The 16,488-nt window shown below is 39.3% G+C and overlaps 1 pseudogene; it reads left to right on the top strand.

Annotated features, from left to right (window-relative positions):
* The first annotated feature begins 3,489 nt into the window (after positions 1 to 3,489).
* Positions 3,490 to 11,631, top strand: LOC101361737 (HLA class II histocompatibility antigen, DP alpha 1 chain-like; annotated as a pseudogene).
* The last annotated feature ends 4,857 nt before the right edge of the window (positions 11,632 to 16,488 follow it).

Raw genomic sequence — 16,488 nt, 5'->3', positions numbered from 1 at the left:
GGTATATTCTCTATCTGTGTCTCTTTGAATCTTATCTCAATGGTCACACTGGGGAAACTGAGGTAATATAATTTATTTTCCTGTCTGTCTTACTCACTGCGCTTGAACTTTTTAAGGCCAGTTACTCTTTTATTCATATTTGTATACAACACCTAACGTAAGTCTCAAGAAATACTTGTATTCAAATAAACAAAGAGTGTGCCGACAATTGCTTTTAAATTGCTGCCTACCTGGAACCTAACTGATATCCACAAAGTTTTGTTGAAGGAGTCTTTGAAATTGCCAACTTCTCAGAAGGAAGCCAAAGATTCAGAGAAGAAACTGTCTACAGAGCCAATAGTCTGCATGAACAACAGTATCACCTACCTTGAGACTAGAAGAACTACATGGTGTTACTACTACCGACCATTCCAACCAGTGACTCAGTGGATGGTTCCGGATAGAATGAGAGAAAAATGTAGAACAAAGCTAAAACTCCAAAAGAAAGGTCAGACTTACTGGATCGGTGGAGACTAGATGAACCTCTGACACTATCGCCCTGAGATACTCTTTAAACTTGGAACTCAGACAACTGCCAGAGGTCACCTTTCAGCCAAATGACAGATTGGCCTATAAAACAAATAATATCACCTGTGAGTACAGTACTTCTCAAAGTAATTATCTAGATGAAATCCAATGGTTAACATTTACCATAGACCAATGATGAGAAGGCTAAGGGGGACAGGGAAGCTCGATTAATAGAAACAAAACAACCAAATGGAAATAATGAGAATGTCGATATATTGTGAAGAATGTAATCAAGGTCATTGAATAATATGTATATAAATTGTTAAATGAGAACCTAATTTCCTGTGTAAATTTTCACCAAAAACAAAATAAAATATTAAAAAAAGAAAGAAACAAACAAACAAACCAAAAAATTGCCAGCTTCTCTATAGGACTTAAAAACATATCACAAATAGAAACTCCAGATCCAAGGTTTCACACAATGTCCCAGACCACAGGCAATGTGACAATATCTGGCAGGATGCTTGCCATTCCTCCCTGAAACTAGTTGGAGAAAACCCATTCATGAATTTCTATTTTTGTTGTTTCTCTACTCTAGGAATTGGTCACTTCTTGCTTGAGTGATTCACTCAGAATGTTTCTCTTCTTTTTCTTTTTTCTGTGACCTTTGTTGCTTTAATTCTATCTTGTGTGTTTGTTTGTTTGCTTTTCTTGGGGGGTTATGTGTATATTTGCTTCTTATGAAAGACAAAATCAACATATTATAACTGGGAATGTGAAACTGTAGAGTAACAAAATTGAGACAAGTTTAAAATAAAGCTTGAAACTAGTTTAAAATAGCCCTGTTAGTCCCTAACTTCCTTTTTCTATTTAAATACACTTGATTTCATGTCTTACGACTCTAGAAAGTTTTTAAGCAACCAAAGGATGCTTTATGGCAAATATCTGCGGGGAAACGAATCAGTTGATGTAAGAAAGCACTTCAGAAAACTAGTTTAATAAGAGAAAACTCAAGGTTCCAAAGGTTGCCTATTCAGTTTACTAAGAAAGGGAGAAATCTTTTAAGCAAAAAATCTTGGTCATCTGAATTAGCTATTAGTAATACCTAGCATTGTACAGTGCTTTCACAGATGTCTGTCTTCTTCCTTCTCTAGTGTTCTCCCCTGGCTTGATTGTCCCCCTGAGGAGTCCCAGGGTTTTACCACTGGGATGATGCATGTCATGAACAACTGATTTTTCCAAAGTCTGTTGTGTCCATGAGTCACATGTTTCCTTAGGTCACAGTTTTCTTCATGACCCCACACTCACTAGTGTTTTCTCAACAATTTTAGTTTCTTCCATGCCCCTGTAAGCCAGCCTCTCCCCTTTTGTCCCTTTTGATGTCTGCTCTTTAGGAAGTTGAAGGAACACTGAGAAGTTGGAGGAGTACGAAGGACATGGTGGAATCTGTGCAACCCATTGGACTCAAGTTCTTCCATGACTCCACATTTCACTCAGTAGTGAACTCCTCCGCATCTTAACTATGCAGAGAGCTCTGGGCTCCATCCCTGTCCACAGCTGGTCCCTTTCACATTCTTAAGAATTCTCACCTCATTCCTCCTAGAAATCTCAACTTGCTGGCCTGCCCACCTTCACATCCACCCCTCCCACCATCACCCACTGCCCCTTTTTCCCCAGAACAGCTCCTCCTATCCTAATTCCTGCTCTTCATCCTCTCACTTCCTGTTGGACATTGTTCCATTACATCATCTCCTTCCACAGGAGAGGCTCTTGAAAACTCAAACTTCTCCATTTCTTTCTCTCTCATCTCTAGGTTTGAAGGCACGAGTCCACGTTTGAGCTGTGTTTGTCCAATCCTTTGTACCTCTTAGTGATAAATATTAACAAATTTCCCCCTTTCCCCCTCTCAGAAAATGGGTAAAATATGATAGAGTAGATAGATTTGGGAGTTTCAATTTTCCCTGGAAATTAGGGAAGTAGAATGAGAGTACCAGATCCTCAGGAGGAATTGTGGTGGGCTCTGTAGATGGAGAAGGGAGAGTCTGGGGAATTTTCACATCAGTTACTTCACTGGAAGTTAAGAGGCACCATAGGATTTGATACAGGAAATTAGAAGCCATAATATTAAATTAGCCACAGGGAGCAGCATGAAGAAGAGACCATTTCCTGTTTCTCACGTTCTCTCTTCCCCATTCCATGTGTTCTGGTCAAGTTCTGAGAGTAGAGGATCATCAGCTCCAACAGGCATCCTGTCAGCCTATAATCACAGCTTGTCCTCATTACTCATCCGCTCCTCTGGCCATCACTGTGCATGGGATGGGGGCTCTGGCCTGGTTCTGTGGAGGGGTCTTTACCTGGAGCGCTGATTCTTTAGAGTGATCTTGGGATCCTGGACATCATAATTACCTTTATCAGTTCTCTAATGCTGAAATGCAATCTTGTCTTCCCCTCCTGAGAACCTTGCTTCTCCAAAATCATCCTAGACTACAAAATACCATTGTCCCCAACAGACCCACATACTGATCCCAAACATTAGCTTGTTTCCTTTTTTCCCTAGTAGAAATAGAGCCTCTTGTGAGATGTGGGACCATAAAGCTTTTCTCAGGGAGTGGACCATTATGGGAAATGCGCCCTGGAGTCATTCCTCTGAGCCAGCCCTCCAAGAGCAGCAACTATGCACTTACCTGGGGTCTCCCTACCCTGAGCCAAAAGGGAGTTCAGCATCCTCAGTGACACCATCAGAGCTACCATCCAGCAGCCTCCAGTGACCTGAAGGACCACCATCCTGGAGCCTGGAACAGGTCAGGCATCAAGAGAATTGCAGCCAGAGCAGTTCTCACTCAATGGAGCTTATACCTAAGATATCAGAGATTGTGAGCCAGGAGAGCCTCCTGCATCCGCTGGGTGTTGCCAGATTGTGCAAAAGGAAGCAATAAGGAGAAGTCCTCACTCACACAGCAGAGATTCTGTTGAAAGCACAAGATGCGTCAAGGTGTAAGACTGACTTAAGGTAGTGTAAGGAAAGGGGATCCTCATTTTGAGCAACTGAGTGAATCAGGAGGCTTGGAGATTTTATGTTTTCCTTGTCCTGGGACACAACCCAAGTAATCTGATGCCCCTCCCCACCATGGTGGATGGCGTCCTGTTTGCACAGACATAGTCTGGAGCAGAGCAAATCCTCACCCTTGTGTTAAACATCTAAAGACTTGCCCACCCCAGAACTCTGAATCGGTACTGGGGAAATGGGTCTAGATTTTGTACAAGTGGTCATGCAAAATATCTGTGTGCAGCTTCTCCTTCTCCCGGAGGTCTGGTAGATCTTAGAGGTGTAAAGAAGGAGGAGTAATGAGCCCTAGGGTTCGATATCAGACTTGGCATGGAAGCAAGTACATGACTGGGCAAATTACTTGTTTTTCTGGGCCACAGTTTCTCCATCTTTGAAATGGGGATGGTAGCCCCTACCTTCTCAGTAACTCTATGAGGGTTAAGTGGGAGCATACATAGAAAAAAAAGCCTTGGAAATGTAAAGACCCAGTGTTTTTAAATAGATCATTAAACAAAAGGTTATCAAGAACCAACCTTTTCCAAGCAACAAGCTGTCTTGGCAGTTCAATATTTTTTTGGTAAACTTTAAATACCAAATAATTCCCCCCAAACCAATTTACAGATAGTTTCTGATATGAGATAAAGGTACTCCTGCCTGAACATAAAACCAAAGAGAGAAAATGACAAAACAAATATTATTTTCCAAGAAATTAGTACTTAAATAATATGTTGATAAATTTAATGAAAGCACACAAAATGACTAACTTAGATTTTCTATTAGATGAGGATGCATTATAGGAAGGTGGTCAGAGCATAGTTTTAGGGTGAAATTTCCTGGGCATGAAGCCCCTTTCTGCCACTTTCTGGCTTTATGACTATGGGCAAATTATTTATCCCGGTGTGCTTTAGTTTCCTCTCCTGTAGAATGAATATTATTATGATGACTACATCATAGAATATTAGGAATACTAAGTATTAGTAAATCTTTGAAAACAGGGTCTTGCACACAGTAAGCAACCCAAGAAATGTTTGTTATTATAATGCAAGGCTAGTTCAAAACATGAAAAAAACCCTATTTTTCCAACCCAACAATATAAGTTCTATCATTTTATTAATAAATACCAGAGGCACTTACTAGAGTTCTACGTTTATTAATCAGAAAACAAAGAATATACATATAAAGCAAAGAGTTAGCATTACACTTCATAGAAAAATATTAGAGAAATTCCTCTTAAAAACTAAAAATAAGGGTGACTTGTTATGGATTGACTTGTGTCCCCCCAAAATATGTGTTGTAAATCCTAACCTCTGTGTATGTGGTTATAATTCCATTTGGGAATGGGTTGTCTTTGTTATGTTAATGAGGCAGGATTAGTGTAAAGTGTATCTTGAGTCAATCTCTTTTGAGATATAGACGAAATTAAATGCAAGCTAGCAAGCATAGACGGGGGAAAAGATATGCCAAGCCACATGAAGACTGCCCAGGAGCAGAAGCTCAGGAGAGACAAGGACTTTCCTCCAGAGCCAACACAGACAGAAAGACTTCCCCTAGAGCCAGCACCCTGAATTTGAACTTCTAGCCTCCTAAACTGTGAGAAAATAAATTTTAGTTCGTTAAAGTCACCCACTTATTGTCTTCCTGTTACAGTAGCACTAGATAACTAAGCCACTTGTGTCACCACATTCTTGTATGAAGCAGAAATAAAAAATAATAATAATTAGAAATGAAATAATTTTTTCTGCAGTTTGTTTATACTTCTGGAAACATCAGAGAAGTCCTTCAAAATTATCAAAGACATAAAAGAGCGAATATGATATCATCTGATAACAATCAAGGGAATTTCTATATAATACTAAGAATCAATGCAAAATTATAAAGAAAATAAATCACAAACAAAAAATATTCAAGGATTAATTCCCATAACATTTCCAAACAACCTTATTAAGAGGCAGGTAATTATGATGTCTCCATTTTAGTTCTCTTCCTCTTGTCCCCAAATTTTGCAATAGGTTGGGGTCTTCTGGACTGTGTTGGTACCTGAAGACTCTCCCACCTCCTGTCTCAGCTATTCTAGCATCATCTTTACTCAGCCAGATGCCCAGTGTCACTTCTGGAGTTTTCTGGTTGCTGTTTCGTCTCCAAGCTGTTTCATCTCCACCCCTTCTCCGTCCACAGTGGAATGGAAATAAGCCCTGGATTCAGAGCTCCTCCCTGCCCTACTCTGTCTCATTTTCACCTTCTGACTCACAGTGGCCATTGCTGATCTACCTTGAAGGGATAAGGAGCCAGACCTGAGCCATGATCCTGCAAGCTCTGGTCCTGACTGCCCTGCTGAGCCCCCAACGAGCTGGGACCATTCGGGGTGAGTATTCAGATAGATGAGAGAGCTTGGGAGGCTTTGGGAGATTCTGGAACCCATAGGTGCTGTTTCCTTTCCTTTCCTTTTCTCTCTTCTTTATTGTCTTGTGTGAGGGGGTCTCCTTTGCTTTCACCCATTCTAACAACAACAATGCCCATTGGTTACTGAATACTTATTAAGTGCTAAACCTCATTTCATCCTTGTAACAAACTTTTCAGGAAGGTATTTCTTATCCTATTTTAGAAATGAAGAAACTGAGACTCACAGAGATTAAAAAATGTCCTCCAAATCCCAATGTCACAGGGAAGGTGAGTGAAGAGCCAGGACTCTGCACCTGCCTCTGGAGATTCATTCTCTCTCTTTCTTACATTTCAGAATCTGCAATGTCTATTTTTTACCTTCATTCAGTTCTTAACCTACTTAATTCTCACTTCTGCCTTCACCACGTCTCTGAAGCTGCTCTCAGCATGGCCATTAATGACCTTACACAATCAAAACCAGTGGTCACTTTTCTGTCTATATCTTACTTGTGTCAGTAATAATATCTGTGATGTTGACCACCTCCTCCTTCATGGAATTGTTCTCTTGTCCTTTGTCCTTTTTGACCACGCTCCCTTCTTGTTCTCCTCCTACTCTTCAGTTCTCCCCTTTTCAGCCTCTTTCTTCATGTCAATGTTTTCCGGAACCCACACATTCATTTCCTTGCTCTTCTCACTTTCTACATTTTTTTGGTGGCCTAATCCAAACCTGTAACTTTATCCACCATGAAGAGCCTCTAGTCTATGCCACTAGTCCAATGTAGCCTGAGAGCCAACCATGTATTTCAACTGCCCTCATATTAACCTCAATTTTGTCCCATAGAAACTCAAACTCAGCATGTGCTCTCAATCACTTCCTCATCCTTCATTATTTTTTCAGTTAATGGCACCGCTTTTAATGTTCTTCTTCTGTTCCCAGGTGGCATGTTGTGTACATCTTATAAGTCAACAGTGGTTAAACCACATAAAATTCTCTATTCTTCCCAGTCTTTCTGGACTCCATTTCTCTATCTCCACCACATCATCTACTAATCCTGTGAGTTCTGATGTCTTTACTGCCATTCAAGCTCATCTGATCTTCTTCTTACCTCCATTTACAGCCTTTCATCACTTCTCACCTGATTGTCAAGAGTCCTGTTGGTCTTGTTGTTGTTAGCTGCCCTTGAGTTGGCCCCCAATTCATGGAGACCCCATGCACAATGGGATCAGACCATTGTGATCCATAGGGTTTTCACTGGCTGAGTTTTTGGAAGTAGATTACCAGGCCTTTCCTCCTAGTCTGGACACTCTACTGAAATTTGTTCAGCATAATAGCAACACACAAGCCACCACTGAAAGACAGGTGGTGGCTGCACTTGAGGCACATCAGGGGAAATTAAACTGAGGTCTCCTGTATGGAGGGTGAGAATTCTACCACTGAACCACCACTGCCCACTTGCTTTTGGACTAGCCTCCTTGAGTCCATCCTTCCTACCACTGCCACTTACAAACAAAATCTGATCACGTTACTTTTATGCTAAGTTCCTTTAACAATTCCCATGCCTTGTGAGATAAAATTTAGACCCAATATGGCCCTGCCCACAGCCCTCCTTACCTCCAGTCTTCCTGAAGAACTTGCAGTTCTGTGTATGCAGTTGCATGTCTTTTTACTCTTGAACACATTTCTTCCTTTTATAGAATTTCCATTTCCCCCTTCTCTGCTTTGTTAACTTCAGGTAGACACAACCCCTAGGAAGACTTCCTTAAACCTTCTTTTGATTTTAATGTCTTTCTTTTGTTCCCAGGTGGCATCTTGGGTATACCTTGTGATAAGTCAGCAGTGGTTAAACCACACATGTAGTAATATATATATTTACTGAATGAAAATTAACATTTGAAAGAGTGTAACTTATTTCAAAATGCACAGAATTTTGGTTTTAAGAATTTGTGAGTATGATAGAAATGAAATACCCTAAGGGGAACAAAATACATCTATGTAGCCAAGGCTGTACTCAGTAATGTTTGTTTTTTTCCTCTCCTTTTCTTTTCTATAGGCGAGCGAGTCTTCTAGACACTAAAGTCAAGGAGGCCCTAAGTGTTGGTGTGCAACAATGAGCTCCCTGCTATTACAAGTGTCTAAAGAGAAGGTTGGTTCCCCAAGTGTTGGGGTTGTGCGAGGGGAATTCTAGTTAAGGAGTTATACCAATTAACCCTGAAATCTCATTTCACTTTAGTTCCTCTACCATTCTGAACCCCAAATTCTCTCAATTGTTATACTGTAATAAAAATAATAGATAGTTTTTTTGTTCCCAACTTTTTGCTGCTTCATAAACCAAAAAACCAAACGAGTTGCCATTGAGTTCAGCTAATAGAGTGATACAGCTGCACTCCATTGGGTTTTCAATGGCAGGCCCTTTCTTTCAAGGTGCCTCTGGGTGGATTTGAACTACCAGCATTTTAGTTTGTAGCCAAGCACTTAACCATTTGCACCATCCAGGGACTTCCTTGCTGCTTCAGACACATCAGTTACAAACACATAAGACACAATGCCATAGGTATTTTAAATGCAGCGACTTGTATTTAAACTGAAACTACCTTTTAAAACATAAACTTAACAAGAAAATTTATAAATGTTGTTTGAATTTACTATGCCTAAAATGAAGTGTTACGAACAAAGTTACATAACTTACAGTTTTTATTTAAAACTAAGAAAGTAACTTGAAGTCTATAAAAAGCACCAAAATTCTGGAGCTGTTTTTATTTTCTTCACTTTTTTTTACTTTTTTCACCAAGAAAATGACGAAAAGCTCACTTTCGTACTTCCTACTTTGTAACTTTAGTAATAAATTTATATGTCTGGGAGATAATTTATACGTATGTAAGAACCCTGAGATCTCAAGTGTGCGTGCGTGTGTGTGTGTGTGGTGCAGGGGGCGTGTAGGAGTGGGAGGGTACAACTCAAAAGACCTCCATTAGGAGTGACCTTGGAGCCCTGGTGGCGCAGTGGTTAAGATATTGGCTGATAACAAAAAGGTTGGCAGTTTGAATCCCCCAGCTGCTCCTTGGAAACCCTATAGGCCTATAGGGCACTTCTACTCTGTCCTGTAGGGTCGCTATGAGTCAGAATCGACTCAAAGGCAACAGGCATAGGAGTGAGTGACCTTGGGCAAGTTATTTATTCCCCTGTGGTCAGTTTCCTAACATGCACATATCCTTTTGCATGGATGTGTGAGATTCAATGAGTAAATGTTTAGCACATAGTAATTGCTCAATAAATTTTGTCTTACTTTATCATTTTATTATGGTGTTAATATTATTATTATTTTATGGAGTGACAGAGCGCCCTGGTCTTCCGGGAGAAGTGAAAACACCTGACTTTTCAATGAGTCATTTCTCACACTGTGTCCTTCCCATTTCTTTTCTCTTTCATACTGTATTTCACCTTTTCTGTGCCATTCCTTCAAGTTCCTATTTCCTTCCCCATTTATCTTCTTGCTTCCTGTATTTTGTTTACTTACCTAAATATTTGCCCATTCTGCAGCCTCCTTTCTTCCTCTTCATGCAGCGAACCATGTGTCAACATATGCGGTTTGTCCAGACACATAAACCTTCCGGTGAGTATATGTTTGAGTTTGATGAGGATGAGCAGTTCTACGTGGACCTAGATAAGAAGGAGACCATCTGGCACCTGCCGAAGTTTATTGATGCCTTTGACTTTGATGCTCAGAGAGGTATTGCTGACATCATCATGGCAAGGAAGAATTTGAACACCCTGATCCAATAGTCCAACTACACCCGGGCCACAAGTGGTACTGCCTGTCCTTGCTTGTTTTTTACAGCCCAGTCTGGGGGAATGGGAGGGCCAGTGGCATTACTTAGGAGGTGCAGGGGTTGTGGACTGCACCAGGTGACGCTGTCAGAGGGGGTAACACCAAAATGACTGTCTAAAATTTTTGTGTAGTGTTTCAGCAGAAATTTATTATTTTTTTAATAAAAATATTCCTGTTGTGAGTTATAATAACAAAAGCATTTTTCATAAGCCCAGCTTACATGAATCAATATGCCTACAAGGCTAAAACTTTATGCTAATTTACTTTTTGAACCTTCTAATGCACTCTAGTCAGAGCTGTCATTATTATCCAATTACAGTGACACTTCCAATCATGTGGTTTCATCTGCATGCACCACAAGCACATGCTGTTTTTTTTGTTACTGCTGGTGTTTTTATAGTCGCTGATTTTGTCAAATTTTCTGGTGTTTTAGCTACAATATTGTGGTAATTAGTATTTGAGAACCTGTATCAGTAACTCTTTTGAGAATGAAATAGTAATTAAAGGACAAGGAGAAAAGTAAAAATGGCTTCCACTTAGTTACTAATAATGTTGTAATTCAATGTAGAAAGATTTCACGAAAAATGTTGTTGTTAATATTCATATAATCTAAGAAATGTTACACTTAAGCAATTTACAGCTATATTTATCACATTATTCTATGATTAAAACTGATAAACATTACTAAGGATTCTGTGTGGTCTGGTATGGGAGGAGGTCTATGGGGGGTGACACCATGAGTTACTGCACTGGGGGACACTGACCATAGTGATGCCACTGGGGAGGACCCCTCTGCCATACTAAAATGGGGGATCCAGATGTCCATTCATGAATGAGCCCCTCCATCTGAGTGAGCAGTATTGACTCCACAAAGCTGGGAGATTGAGGCATCAGAGGAGGAGGCATTTTCTTCTTATTCAAGAGAAAGGTTGGGCAGAGGAAGGCAAGATCAGGAGCATGAGAAGCTGTGGCTTTGACCTGGGAGCCCTGGGGGAGCAGAAGTCTGGGTCTGCAAGAGGAGGTTCCCTATCTGGAGAATATAGGGTCTGGGTGGTAGAATCTTTGAAATTCAGCCAATGGCTTTAGACTCACCAGGTTCTGTCTCCTCTCAGAGCCCCTGGAGGTGACTGTGTTTCCCAAAGATCCTGTGGAGCTGGGCCAGCCCAACACCTTCTTCTGCCATGTTGATAAGTTCTTCCCTTCCGTGCTCAATGGGACATGGCTATGCAGTGGGCAGCCAGTCAATGAGGATGTTGCTGAGACCATCTTCCTGCCCAGCACAGAATTCAGATTCCACAAATTCCACTACCTGACCTTCGTGCCCTCAGCTGAGGACCTCTATGACTGTAAGGTGGAGCGCTGGGGCCTGGAGGAGCCGCTCCTCAAGCACTGGGGTATGAGTCGTTCTCCCTTTGGCATCAGCAGCCTGACACTATCTTTATTTCCAGGATCAATCCTCTTAGCATCTGCTTTCTTTATTCAAAGGCTCCATTCTCACTTTATCTAAATTTCCCCATCTCATGGTTTCTAACTCTCCACACCCCTACATCCAAGGCCAGTCCCTGCTCTTGGCACCTTCTGACTCCACCTTTCCTTTGTGTCCCAGAGGCCCAGGAGGTGGTCCAGGTGCCTGAGATGATGAGCCTGTGGTGTGTGTCCTGGGCCTGGCCGAGGGCCTGGCAGGCGTCATGGCTGTCACTGTCATCCTGAAGACCATGTGTTCTGGCAGCATCCCTGGGTGCAGTGGTCCCTGTGAGTCATCCTAGAGGTGGGGTATTGGGGACACAGTGGAAAAAGCACGTTATGGGTGGTATATGGAAAGGAGAAACACTTCAGCCGGGATTCTTTGAGCATTGTATATTTTAGAGTTCCTGAGTTAGATGATAACAAGTACAGATATAATGATAAATAACATTAGTTGAGTTGCTTAGTATGTAACAGGTACCATTTTAAATGCTTCTTATGTATGAACTTATCTATGTGTAGAGGTTGGTACCACTGTTATCTCCACTTTATAGGGGGAGAAACGGACATAAGAAGAGGTGAAGCAATCTGTCCAAGGTGACACAGCTTGAAAGCTGCAGAGCTCGGGTTTGGAGCCAGGCACTGGGGCTCCGGAGGCTGCACTCTTACCCACTGTGTCACACTGCCTCTGTTACATGAAGAGTAAGACCACCTTCCAACTCTCACTACCTAGTAGAAACCAAGACACAGAAATTCAAACTTAAGATTCATTGTGATAGATGCTTAATCACCCATTTCCTCTTCCCGGTGAACATCCTCTGGTCTCACTGCTGGAGAACTCACACACCCCTGTCTCTTATGTGTGTTCCTAGCTCCCTATTTGTCATTGCCCTTCCACTTAAAAAGATAATTACGTATCTGTTTATGCACCTCTTTCCTCTATTAAACAGTGACATTCTCAGTGGCAATAACCACGTCTTTTTTGAATTTAATTTTTAAAAAGTTTAGACTTTAGGTGCAGAACATCAAATTATTTTATACTTCTCAGTTCATGGTATACTGTCACCATTAGTCCACACAATTGACTCTTGTTTTATTATTTGTATTGTTTCCCTTTTATATCCCATTTTTCCACCATAATGTGAACATTCTAGAATGGCTGATATGTGTCTAGATACAGAGCCTGAGATGTAGATTCTTGTGTAAGTGATTTATTAAGGGAGAAACCTATGAGGGAGTGAGGGGAGCAGGAGGAGGCTGAGGAGGAAGGTCAGCAGGGATGCAATCTCAGCTTCAGTCTAGCCCCAGCCTGGTTCCATAAGCATGAATTGTACCACAGAGCATGAACTGTACCACAGAGTTTGTTCCAACTTGAGGCAAGGGGACCAGGCTTTTGTACCCCTGTATTAGTCATTATCTGTGAGGTTGCTTCTAAGGGGTGGAGGTGGTTGTTGTTAGCTGCCCTGGAGTTGCCCCTGACTCAGGGCAACCTTTGCCAGCATCTTTGGGCAAAGTGGTTACTGCAGGCAATTCTCAGGAGAAGGGTGCAGCTGTGAGCTGCTGGCAGCCAGGACTCACTGCAGCTGGAGCTGAGGGCACTCGCCTGGTAAAGGGCACCTGGGTGGACATCAGTGGTGTCTATGACCATCTGTATAATTATTTGGATGTCTCCTTATAAAAAATGTGCTATGGCATTGATTTGGAAACCCTGGTGGCATAGTGGTTAAAGAGTTCGGCTGCTAACCAAGAGGTTGGCAGTTCCAGTCCATCAGGTGCTTCTTGGAAACTCTATGGGGCAGTTCTACTCTATCCTACAGGGTCGCTATGAGTCAGAATCAACTTGATGGCAACAGGTTTGGTTTTTTTGGTTTACAGCATTGATTTAACTACTTGGGCAACTGTGCAGTTTGTTCTTTCCAATATGTTTTAGAATAAGTGAATTGAATTTTTCAAAGATTTCAACTGGGATTTGGATTGGAATTACATTGAATTTATAGATAAACTTGGGGAGAATTGAAATATTTAGAATATGAAGCCACTTCAATCCCTGCATGAAAGATCTCCCCATTTATTTGGGTCTTTATAATATTTATTATTAGAGTTTAAAATTTTTTTCTGATTAGGGATCTTGTGTTTTCTTTAATATCTAATTCTTATAGTTTTTATGTTATGTGAATGGTGTCATATCCCTTTTTTGTTTTTTCTAGTTGATTATGGCTGATTATATTAATCTGTGAATATAATCTGTAGATTATAATCAGTAATCTTATTGATTATTCTAGCTGAGTATTACTTGATTTTTGTAAGTTTTTCTGGTATTAACTTGCCACACTTTCCTTTTTTTCTAATAATTTATAGATTCTTTTAAATATTCTACATATATTATTATATCATCTACCACCATTATATATCTTCCTTACAATCTTTACAGCCTTAATTCTTCTCATAGTGATGTTCAGAACCTTCAGTGCTATGCTGAACAGCTGCAACAATCCTATCGTTTGCCTAACCTAAAAGAGATGCATCTAATTTCTCCATAAATGTGATTGCTATAGATTTTTTAGTTTATAATCTTTACCATATGGTGGAATTTGTTCACTCTTTTTATGCATTTACTGGGTTGAATTACACTGAAATTTTATGAATTTTCTTCTTTAGTCTGTTGTTGTTAGTTGCTATCAAGTTGATTCTGACTCATTGCAACCTCATGTATGCAGAGAACTGCTCCATAGGGTTTTCAAGGCAGTGACCTTTTGGAAGCAGATTACCAGGCCTGTCTTCCGAGGCACTGCTGGGTGTGTTTGAACTGCCAACCTTTTGGCTAGTAGTCATATATGCCACCCAGGGACTTACTGATGTGTTTATCACATTATAGATTTTATAACATTAAACCATCATTTTATTTCTAGGATAAAACTTATTTGATCAAAATAAATTTTTAAAAAACACACTGTTGGATTCAGTGACATGGATGAGAATAGCCCATACTTTGCTTGTCCTATATCCTTTGCTGGACCTGGAAATAAGGAAGCAATAGCCTTATAAAATGATCTGGAAAGCTTTGTATCTTTTTATTTTTTAGAAATACATCTATATGTATATATACACATATATATTTGTATATTATATATAAATAATAGAAATGATCTGTTCTTTGGAAATGTGGTAGAATTCATTCACCTGTAATGTTATTAGGTCTGAGGCTCTTGGAGGAGGCAATTCTTTGCTTACCATTTCAGTTTCATGGATGTATATTAGTCTGTTTTAGTTTTCTGTTTATTCTTGTATTTTGACCTTTATAGTTATCAAAAATTTCAAGTTTGTTAGTATAGAGTTGATCCTAACAAGTTTTGAATCATTTGAAAATGTTTATGTCTAAGTTATTTCCTCCTTTTCATTCCGTATTTGTTCGTTTAAATCTTCCATATTTTTTATGAACAGTCTGGCCAGTGTATATCAACTTCATTAAACTTTCAATGGACTAAATTAGGTTTTGGCAATGTCTTCTACTATTTATTTTCTATTTCATTGATATCTGCCCTTAGCTTGGTTATTTCGGTTAGCAGCCGAGCACTTAACCATTACACCACCAGGACTTTTTCTTTCCCTAATACATTTATTTAAAACTTGACATTTTCTTCTAGGCACTACTTTTGATATAGTTTTTCATTCAGTACTAAGTCTTCCTTAATTTATTTTTTTAACCCTGCGGTTCTTTAGTTGTGTGTTTTAGATACACGGAATTCATTTATTTATTCTTTTAATTGATTAGAATTAAATCGCATTATGGTCGAAGAACAAAGTCTGTGAGATATTGATTAATTTGAATTTACTGAGACCTCCTGTGTTGCTTAATAAATGCTAAGTTTTCCTACATGTTCCTTGTGTGCTTGAAAATAATATGCATATTTTCTTTTTGTTGGTTTTAGAAATCTCTACGTAACTAATGGTTGGAGCTAATTAATTGTATTATTCAGATCTTCTATGTTGTTTGTTGTTAGCTGCCGTCAAGCTGGCCTCTGACTCATGGCAACACCGTGCACTATGGGATCAGACGGTTGTAATCCATAGATCTTCTACATCTCTGTTTATTTGCAGCTTCTGCTCTCAATTTCGGAGGCTACATTAAAATCTACAGCTAAATTTTTAGATTTAATTCTTCATCTACATGTTTCTGTCATGTGCTGCTTTAAGGTTTTATTTTTAGGGTCATATGTGTTCATGAGGATTATACTTTCTTGCTCTCTCTTTTTTTGACTTCTATGTCAGATATTAAATTTGTTATGCGTGTTATTTTTGTTTCATATCTGTCTGATATGTCTTTTTTATTACTTGATTTTCAACCTTTAAACATCCTTTTCTTTTATTTTAATGTGTTAGATCTTTTCAAAAATACAATTTGAGAATCTCTGCTTTTTAATTGGCTGTTTAACATGTTCAGTTTACTGCAAATACTATTATATTAAAACATTGCTGCCATATTATTAAAATATTTCATTTAATAAGTTTTATTTTTGTTCAGTTTTCTCATTTCCTATTTCCCAATTGTTAAGTCAAATTCTTCTGTTATAAAAGATGTACATCCTAATTATATTCATAAAGTGTTTTTATTCTAATGCCCTTAATTATGTTTATTTACTTTGTGGACTTTAAAAAGCCAATAAATTTCTATACTCTTCCTTCTCCCACTCCAAAAAACAAGTTCTTCGCAGTATGTTTGTTCCTCCCCATCAGCATCATCCACCACCTCCTCCATGTTGACATCCTCTACATTGAAAAGTTTTGGTTTGTTTTAAACACACTTTTCCTTTCTTTTTTAAAATTGTTTTTGCTTTTTAAGATAATAATAAACTTTATTAAACTATTTTATCTTTCTTATTTTTGAGAACTCACATACAATCCTCTTAGATGTGTTTCTCTTTTTATTTGGGTTCTTCTAAAAGCATTTTAAAAGTGGTACTTTGAGTAGCAAAACATCTGAGGCCTGGAATGTTGAGAATACCTATTATATTAAACTGACTATTTGTTGGAGTATAAAATTTGGGATTGAAAGTTCTTTTCCTTTAGTTTTATGAGAATAACATCCAATTATCTTCTTTTTTTATTGTTGAAAATACACACACCTAAACATATACCAATCCAGCAATTTCTACATGTACAATTCAGGGACATTGATTACATTCTTCAAGCTATACAACCATTCTTTCTCTCCTCCATTTCTGTATTGTTCCTCCCCATTAACATAAATTCACTGCTCCCCAAGCT

Source organism: Trichechus manatus, unplaced genomic scaffold (assembly GCF_000243295.1).
Source record: "Trichechus manatus latirostris isolate Lorelei unplaced genomic scaffold, TriManLat1.0 scaffold00261, whole genome shotgun sequence".
NCBI lineage: Eukaryota > Metazoa > Chordata > Mammalia > Sirenia > Trichechidae > Trichechus > Trichechus manatus.
The sequence above is the reverse complement of the archived record's forward strand: the minus strand, read 5'-3'. Positions and strand labels throughout refer to the sequence as shown.